This window comes from Convolutriloba macropyga, chromosome 1 (genome assembly GCF_964194025.1).
Source record: "Convolutriloba macropyga chromosome 1, txConMacr16.3, whole genome shotgun sequence".
NCBI classification, from domain to species: domain Eukaryota; kingdom Metazoa; phylum Xenacoelomorpha; order Acoela; family Convolutidae; genus Convolutriloba; species Convolutriloba macropyga.
Genome location: NC_134468.1, coordinates 69,819,968 through 69,829,185, shown reverse-complemented (window position 1 = coordinate 69,829,185; position 9,218 = coordinate 69,819,968). Strand labels below are relative to the sequence as shown.

The following is a 9,218-nucleotide window of genomic DNA, read 5'->3' as shown; positions in this document are numbered from 1 at the left end:
GCAGAAAAATCAAAATTTTGTAACAGAAAAAACTGACATTTTTTTACGTCTGTGCCGAATCTTCTAAAACCAAACATACCGAATCTCTCTTGCGTCCAAAAACGACCATATCGAATCTTTCTTACGTCTGAAACCGACAATAACGAACAAATCGAAGATAACGAAGCTTTCTTACGTTTGAAACCGAAGATTCCAAACATTTCTTACAAACTTTTTGTAGTTTTTGTTTGGTTTGACTGTGATGTGGATTAATAGTTTTTTAAGTTTTTTATGGGTCCTTAGTTGTGTACTAAAGATATTGCAAGTTTGTACAAATCTGATATTTTCATGTTAAGTATCATATCAATATCTTGGAAAGATTTACCAAAATTTAATATCTTTCCTATCAAGGTGTATCACGTTTCGGTTCAATGGGTTTATAGAATTCATTGTTTGTTCAGCTTTGCATTTTTGCTTAATCCTAATTGTTTTTCTCACAAATACATGAATAGGTTAATTTGTACTCTCTGAATTTATTTTTTGAACTGAGCATATTCTCTTTTCACTGCACCCCTCTTCAATGAGCACACTTCTTGTTGCTCTCAACAGTGCTAGTTCTCTTGTCAGAAATCCAGATTCATACCAGTCACTGCTGAATGTTAAGTTATGCTTAGACAAATCAAAATTCTACGGTCACAAGGTAAATACTCTACGCACTGAGACGAACAATTTAAATAGTTTCGCAAATCACCTGGATAACTTTTTTTCGTAGAGCAGAGTATATCATTTACAGTAAGAAAAATTTTAAAAAATCAGCGTTACCATTATGGTAAATGTGGCTATTACGCTGAACCCTAATATTTGTCGTTGTCAATTGACCAAAAAAAGTGATTTCAAAAAAGCACAGTTTGGAATCTCTAAATCAGATGGACCGCTTTTGATAGCCGCGATTGATAGCTTTTTATCATTCTTGATGGTGGAGTTGACTATAACAAACATGAAAGCTTTAGATTGGACGTTCAAGGAAGCGTCGAGGTTTAGAACATGATTAGGTTACAAAGTTTTGGAGCTAATCATGAACAAGTTTACTATGTAAACAAACAGATCGAACTCGAGCAGCTTAATTTGGAGAGAATTCAGTTTTTTTTTGCTAAACAAACAAAAGCGCAACTTGCTTTTTAATGTCATTAGGTTGTCAGAAAGGCCAATTACAATGTACAGAGGTTATTGTACGCCGTAAATGAAACTCAATTACGACAGAAAAAGGAATAAAAGATTTTGCAAAAACCAGTGGTAGTTTTGGTTGAGAAAAAAAATTAACGTCTAAGAGAATAACGATAATGAAAAATTAACTGTGTGTTCCCTGTTGTTAACATAACTATTAATTTAATTTTAAAAGGGAGCTGAAAAAATGAGGGACACAATCAAATTGCGCTTTTAAGAACTTGCTGGCTTTTTTCTAATTCCTTCACAGAACTCGAACGTATTTGCTGCAAGCTTATGGTTACCAACAAAAAAAGAACATATGAAAAATGATGTAAACTTTTTTGTCAAATTAAATTCAGGGAAAACTAAAGCGTACTGTGTCGGAAAAAGTATTCTTATCAGTTGTCTTTATTTTGCGAATAGTGGAAGAAGAGACTTTTGATAACTAAAAGTTGACTTTTTTATGGTGTAATTGGGCAGGATTTTGGTTTCTATGTAAAAGAAGTAGACTGTATTGACACCATAACAAATTTAACAGATTAGAAGGATAGTTGAAAAAATGAGCGAAGACATGAATTTAATGAAGAAACTGAAATTAGTTTTTGTTGATTCGTTCATATAGTTTTAGTTTTGGATCAAATGTTATTATACAATGATTAGCAATATGCACTGAAGTGATAACTTAGAAATGATTTTGTGATTACTTGGGAAATCCGTTTGGAAGTTCAAAAGGTGAAAAACTTGAAAGCTGAATTTTTAGAAGAAACAACGGGTTATGAATTAAATTTAATAAGTGCGGTAGATAGAAAGGACACAGTTTTATACCGATTTTCTTCTAAGATGCAATTGAAGAAGAAAAGGAGAGCTGTTTGAAAGAAAATATGATAGATGAAAACTTAAAAGAGAATCAAGTGTTCCAAATTTCTCGACCCATTTTCAAATCACTAAAACTGTACTTCCTTCAGCCCAATTGGCTCCAAATTTTTCTTGATGATTCCTCGGAGAATTGCAAGTACAATAGAAAAAGAGCAAGCTTTTGCACTAACTTAAAATTGTTTAGTTTCCTTTATTTCGAATAAAGGAAGAGAAACAATAGCTGAAGCCTTTTCTGTACTTCTATGAAGGAATCAACTGTTATGCCAGAGTCATAGTGTTCTTTATTAACCCCAACTATATTTGATGAATTTTTAATTGTTATATGTCAATTTTAAAGTATTAACGATCAGAAATAACCTACAAGCAAAAGGATTAGGAAGTTTTCATCGTCTTGTTTATTTTATCGAGATCATAAGGAGAATAGTTAAAAATTGACAAAAAACAGACGTTGCTACATCATATTGTGAAACAAAGCACCTGTGGGCTAGATCAGGCATACCCATAACTGGCAAAAAAATACAATTTGACATGCATGCACAAAGATTGCTCAGCATGAAACAATTTTATTTGAGTGATGAATTTAGGAAACCAAGTAAACCACGGAATTCCGGACAATTTAAGCAAATTTTAAAAAAACATAAAATGCATCTTGTGATTAAGCTTATACGCCCTTCATTGAATAAATACGAATGATCAAAATGTTATAAATGAAACGATACGTTATTTATTGCCGATGAAAACTGAAAAACTGGAGTACCCTAAAGCAAAGGTGATCAAATTTTGTCAATTTAGGAGATTATAAGTTTCTGGCCGGTAACAGAGCTACTGGGAGGCAGAAATCATTGTTATTATTGGGACGGACTAGTAGTCAATTGCTTGAGTTTCGGTTAATTGTGAATAGATTGATTGAGCTGTTTTGAATTAGTGTGGACCATAAATAGTTTTGATTGGGTTGCTGAAGTTGTTCAATTAATTGTTTCTGGCTATAACTTTATTAGGTGCTGGTATTACAGTTCTTGATTATTATTTCAACTTTTTGGAGTGAAGTGTTCTTATAATTAGGACAGCAACATTTTTTGGGACTCACAGTACACTCCCATTAACAATACGAACCACCAAACAAATCTTTCTGAATTTTTATAGGGCTTTTGTTTTTTTCAGGGTTTTTTTCTAATAGTTAGTCCCCAGCTAGAACCCTTTTAATGAGAAAAATACAAATAGATTTTTTGAATTTAGCAAGAGACGCTCAAGTAAGTATAAACTCATTGACTTCCCAACAAATGCAAGAAAAAAAGTTTTTTTTTGTGCCACAACGCTTTCATTTTGATTGTTTACTGTTTTAAGTACATAAAAGGAAGTAACCCAACTGAAAAACAGTGAAAGCTAAATCAGTTGGTTTGTAGAGGAATGTGCAAGCTTGATGGGAGCGAATTCAAATTGGCCATGTGCAAAAAAATTAGCCTGAATACCAATAAAATGAACAGTCTCACAATCTGTGAAAACTAAAGCAAGGAAACCAACAAACGTAGAGATAACTCAAAAAATGTTAACTAACTAAAGAGCTAAAAAATGCATTTCTATGTCTTTTTATCTCAAACCATTAAAAACCTAATGTATGTTGTCTCGCATCAACTAACCAGTTTTTTGTCAAAACAAAACTGCTTGATGCAAACAAAATTTTTTCGACTGCAATAGAATAAAACAAAAGAGTGTACTTGCGCGCATTTGTTTCCGACTGGAATATTCAATCTGTTCACAAACTTTATCTACGTGAGCACCTGGATTTATCTGTTCAACTATAAATATGTATGTGGCAATAGTTTACAATCTTTTCATGCAAGGAGTACAAAAATTGGCAAAAATTTTGAGCCAAATGAATGAAAAACGTTTTGCTCAAAGAATATCAGAATGGTCCAAAACTTTTGGAAGATTGGGTAATCCTTGCTGGCACAGAATGTAAACATCTTTCAGAAACAAATTTTTATTGACTGAAAAAATTCAGGAGCTCACATAGATGAAGTTTGTGAACAGTTTAAATATCCAAGTCAGCATAAGTGCGCGTAACTGCAAAACTGTTAAATTGAATTCCAGACAAAAGATTTTTAACTTGCAAAACGAAAATTTACTGTTTGGCAAAACGAAAAGAATAATTCGTAGATACAGACAGAATGAAACATTAGATTTTTATTGGTTTGCGATGAAGGGCTTAAAAACATACTTGCACCTCATTGGTTACTCTGTTTTATTTGAATTAATTTCCCATGCAAATAATCAATTGTGTTTGCTGCTAGAGTTTCATACAAATTTATGACTGAACAATTTGTTGACATTCAGGCTAATTTTCTTTGCAGAAAATTAAGGACTCAGAATTTCATTTGGCTCCCGTTTTACGCCTATCACGATTGTACAGTCGTCTGCATAGATTTCTTTCTGCTTTTGTGTTTTTCAATTCTGTTATCCCTTTTTGTGCACTCAAAGCAGTAAGGAATCAAGAAGAAAGCATAGCGGCCCAACAAAAAGTTAATTTCGAGCACTTGTTGTTTTTACAGTGAGTTTATCCAGACTTGTGAGTCCCATCCTCAATTCAAAATATCTATCACGTATAGCGCCAAGTTTTAGCCAAAATTAACATGTTTTTCCAGTTTTTTTTTAAATTTAGCTCAATGATGTTAAAATGTGATTGGGTTTTTACTAGCCAGACTGTTTGTACAAGGGCCTAATTTTCGGCTTCTCTGGGAAGTAACTGGCACAAAACATCAATCAATCACAATTGAAATAAATCGGGCAAAAACAAAAGCAGTCTTATTGCCTAAGTTATTAACTCTGAACGTATACATGTTTTTTTTGTAGAAATTTCAAAAGATTCACAAATAGTATTTGTCATCAGGAAGATAAAAATGAATAATGAATTTTGCTTTTATTTTGATGAGCGGTTGTCCTCTTAATTGAATTAAAAAACTTTTTGAAACATCACCATTTTTTGCCAGATTTTTAAAGTGACCTAATTCAACTGAAATAATTTCCTTTCATAGGTTGGACAAGGCTTTTTGCTGAACCCAACAGAAAATACTGCTTCGTTTTTTCAGAATTTTTTCTTTAGCATTCTGAATCTTGAGCATATTTGTCAGTTTTCAGACTTATTAGAACGAGTTTCAGCTTTTTTCAAAATCAGAAACAAAAATTCCAAGACTGACTCTTGATAATGCCATTTATAGTTTTTCTTGAGACTTTTCTTCATTAAACTTCTTTGTATCATAGAAATTTCTCCAGAAGATATAGTTCGGGGGTTATTATCGGCATTTTGTTGCATAAAACACATCTGCCTGAGTAGATATACTGGGCAGAGCGCTGATTTTGCAGTCATGTATTAAGAGCATGAAAAGTTCGACACGCTCAATTTTTGGCGTATTTGTTGCTAGTTTTCTTATTTTACAGTGTGCGAAGGCCAGCAACAAGTCTAACTGATTTTAATGCTTTTCATCTCGTCACTTTTTTCCGCACGTTTGAGGTCGGCGGCTTCCATTCTTTCACAGTGATCAGTTTTCGAGCGCTTCAAAGGTAAACACGAACAAAATTGGAACAAAGTGAAAATGACAGCATAAAAAGTTGACAGCTCGACAAAAAAGAATTTAAATTTTAAATTGAACAGATTGCATTCTATTTTACTGGTAGTCATTTCTTATTAGGTTTCCTCTTCAAAACTTCTTTTGTACCAGCAAGTTTTCTCACATTGGTCTTTACTTTCTATTCAGGTCCTGCTTTCTGTGACCTGACTGCATCAAACCGGGCAATCCTTACACTTGAACTCTCTGTGCAGGTGCTCACGACGAAAGCTCAGGCTTTGATTGATTAAGTTAAATTAAGTTGAGTTAAATTTGGACGCTGGAGTTCTTGTTACGAGGGTTGCAATAGATCCAATAGTCAATTGTTAATCGCTAATCTAATGTGTTCAATTAGCAGTGAACTGCTAATTGCGATTCCTCAGGTGGTAGTTTACACCACCTTTTAAACCGCGCTTTCACTTTGGTTTGCGTTCGGTTTTGGTACTTTCGTTGGTTTCTTGTGGTTTTAATTGGGTGCTTGTCTGGAGGAGGGAGGCAGGGAGGTTGGTTTGAATGGAATACTTGGTTGTGGAGTTTATTGGGTCTTTGTTATGCTTTGTGGAAGAACGGAGGGGACGTGGGGGTGACAGGAAGGGTGTTTTAGAGGGAGTTTGGGAGAGAGAGAGAGAGTGGGGGAGAGAGTGAAGGAGTAGGGTCTTTAGAGAAGAGGAACGAAGGAAAAGACAAAGAGAAAAGAAAAAGAAGAAGGAAAGAAGAGAGGCACCCTCAGTGCACCACCGGCAGCCAGTCGCCCTTTCAGGGAACCAGCAACCGGCATTTGCGCTGAGAGTACGGTGACTTATCATTGGTTTTGATGTTTATAAAGAGAAAGAGAAAGAGAGGCACCCTCAGTGCACCACCGACAGCCAGCCCTCCTTTTCAGAGGACGAGCAGCCGGCTTGTGCACTGAGAGTACAAAGGCTTTTAGTTTATACCTCTTTTTGAGGCGTTTATTTTCGCCCTTGCGGGGGTGAGTAGTTGTTCCCAAGCGGGAACAGAGGGTGGCACCAGTATCAAGGCCTCAGCATGATTCCCGCGATCATGCTGCCCTCCCTTACTGATTCCCGCGATCATGCTGCCCTCCCCTACTGTTGCTGCCCTCCGTTACTGCCCTCCCTTACTGTTGTTGCAATAGATCCAATAGTCAATTATCCAACAGTTCAATTAAATACTAATATACTATATAATCTAAATAGTTCAAATAAGTATTAATCTTTAAAACATTAACACATTACTTTTAAGTTTTACCTTAATTTTACATTAACTAATGGATTATAATAAGCTTTGTGTAGAATTAGCAAAAGCTCTTGGGTGACAAAGAATTAAGTGAAAGAGCTCAGAAATAACTAATTAATTTTTGCATGCGCGCGTAATGCAACTGAATGGTACCAATTGGTGCGAAAATTAGCAACGCTCTTTGTAGGATTGGTCACAAATTTTTGCAATGTTATTGCCGCTAGAATTCGCGGCCAGAATTAGCGACAAAGGAACGGCAATTTGGTTGGTGATTTTCGCATTGTCGCTGATTTTGGGCAATTTTGCTAAAATTAAAAAAGAACGAACAAAACGGAACAAAACGAAACAGAAATTCTCATAATCAATTTTCTGCAAATCATAGTGCAACTTGAACAAAAACCTTCACCATAATTCATCATCACCTTTCCAAAGCGTTTGAGGTCACCATATGATTGAAATGTAGTAAAAGGTCCTATATTGAAAATTTGCATTCCCGCAGAACACCAAAGTTATCTGAGACATCCATTGGAATAGAAGAAAAAGATTTAGCGGGAAAATTAGAGAACACACGGTCTATACAAGTCGCAGTGATAGGTGATATTCTAGCAGGCATATAATTTTTGTCGAGGTCCAACGATTTAAGTGTCGGTAGTTTTGAATTTTATTTACACAAATACGCAATGTTTGAGTTGAAACTAACGAGAACAACGCAGGGTTTAAAAATTTGCTGAATTAAGAACACTTTCGTTGCTATCCATAAGATTTCGATTGATGTTGAGTTCAAGATCACAGAAAACTCGAATGTGGTAAAGGAAAGTTATAGGTCAAGTGTTGTCACATCAAGGCACAGTTCCTGATATTGGTCAACAACGAAAACTTCTGTCTTTATGTCGACAAAAAGTGCAACCCCGTCATCTTTAGTGCTCAGATTTGTAGCTATTTATGTCAACGTAAGGTTTATCATCAGAGAGGCAGGCTACATTTAATTTAGACAGACTAGCGATGAAGAAATTCAAAATATAGCACAATTATAGCGCGAATTTCGCAAGCAGATAGATACTACTTTTATGCAAAACTACTTTTTGGCAATATTATTCGTTTTTCTTTGGCATAAATTTGAAAAAAAACATAACAACCTCTCGAAGTAGGCTTGCAAAGGTTGAGGCCATCACCCGTACCTAACTGAAAGGCAAATTCAGTACTGCGTCACACTCTTTTTTAGGTCGCATTTTGCACTGAATTTGTCTGATTCAGAGCAAATTCATTGATTCATTCTAAATCACCATCTGATTCCAGAAGAAAACTGAATATTTTCTCTGAATTTTTCTCTGATTCAGAATATTTCAGAAATCACTTCATAGTTTGTGCTGAAATCCTTCTGAATCAGTACTGAAAGTTGAAATTTCTCTGAAATTGTTCTCAACCAGTACTGAGTTTTACTGAGCGTCCGGTACGGGCAATCACAATGAGAAAAATTCATTTAAAATTGCTTTTAATATTCTCACTACTTTTGTCTGCTTTCAACACTTTCCAGTTTCATCTGCATCCAACTGATTTTATTGAAAACAATATGGATACTTCAGCCCACAACAAAATCTCACATAATTTAACGCTTTTTAGCGTTGACACCTAGACCTGGGGTCGAATAGCGGTGAATTATTTTTTTTCACCGCATTCACCGCATTCACCGCATTTTTACATTAATTTGCCATAATAGTCTATGCGGTGAATTTTCGTAAGAAATAAGGTGAATTTGGTGGTGAATTTTTGTAAGAAATGCGGTGAAAAGCGGTGAATTATTTTTTTTCACCGCATTCACCGCAATCACCGCATTTCTTACGATAATTCACCGCATTCACCGCAATTCTTACCAAAATTTACCCAAAAACCTCGACCCGGGTAGTTTGAGCGTTGAAAAAAGTAGAGATGTACCAAACTTTTCTCACTCTCAATGCTTTACGCTATCATTTCCAACAAAATTAATGACCGCGGAATTGTGAGATGAGAAGTCAGAAAAATATTTTGTTTTAAAATCAAAATTTATTTTGGGGTTAGGAACTTTCTGCCAGCCTAGCTTTGTTTGTTTAGTAAATTTTGCCCGATTGATATCTTCTGTAGAGATATACACAAGTGGTAATATTAAAATGCTCATGAAAAACTGCATTGATCATTGCATATATTTGCAAATTTTCATCAGATGTAAAAATTAACGCAAATTAGAATTAAAAACAAGACGGGCAGGCTGAAAATTTTTTTAAAATCTGATTTAAAAAGTGCGCAGAACATTTTACACATTTTTCATTTTTGTTGTCTCGAAGA

At 34.9% G+C, this 9,218-nt stretch overlaps 1 protein-coding gene across 1 annotated transcript in view; it reads right to left on the bottom strand.

Annotated features, from left to right (window-relative positions):
- Positions 1 to 1,981, bottom strand: part of LOC142342048 (GTP-binding protein 4-like) — a 323,401-nt gene extending 321,420 nt beyond the window's left edge. Inside the window, exon 1 of the mRNA XM_075393236.1 lies at positions 1,970 to 1,981. The gene's annotated coding sequence lies outside the window, so the exon portion shown is untranslated. The remainder of the gene's footprint in view (positions 1 to 1,969) is intronic.
- Positions 1,982 to 9,218: the final 7,237 nt, after the last annotated feature.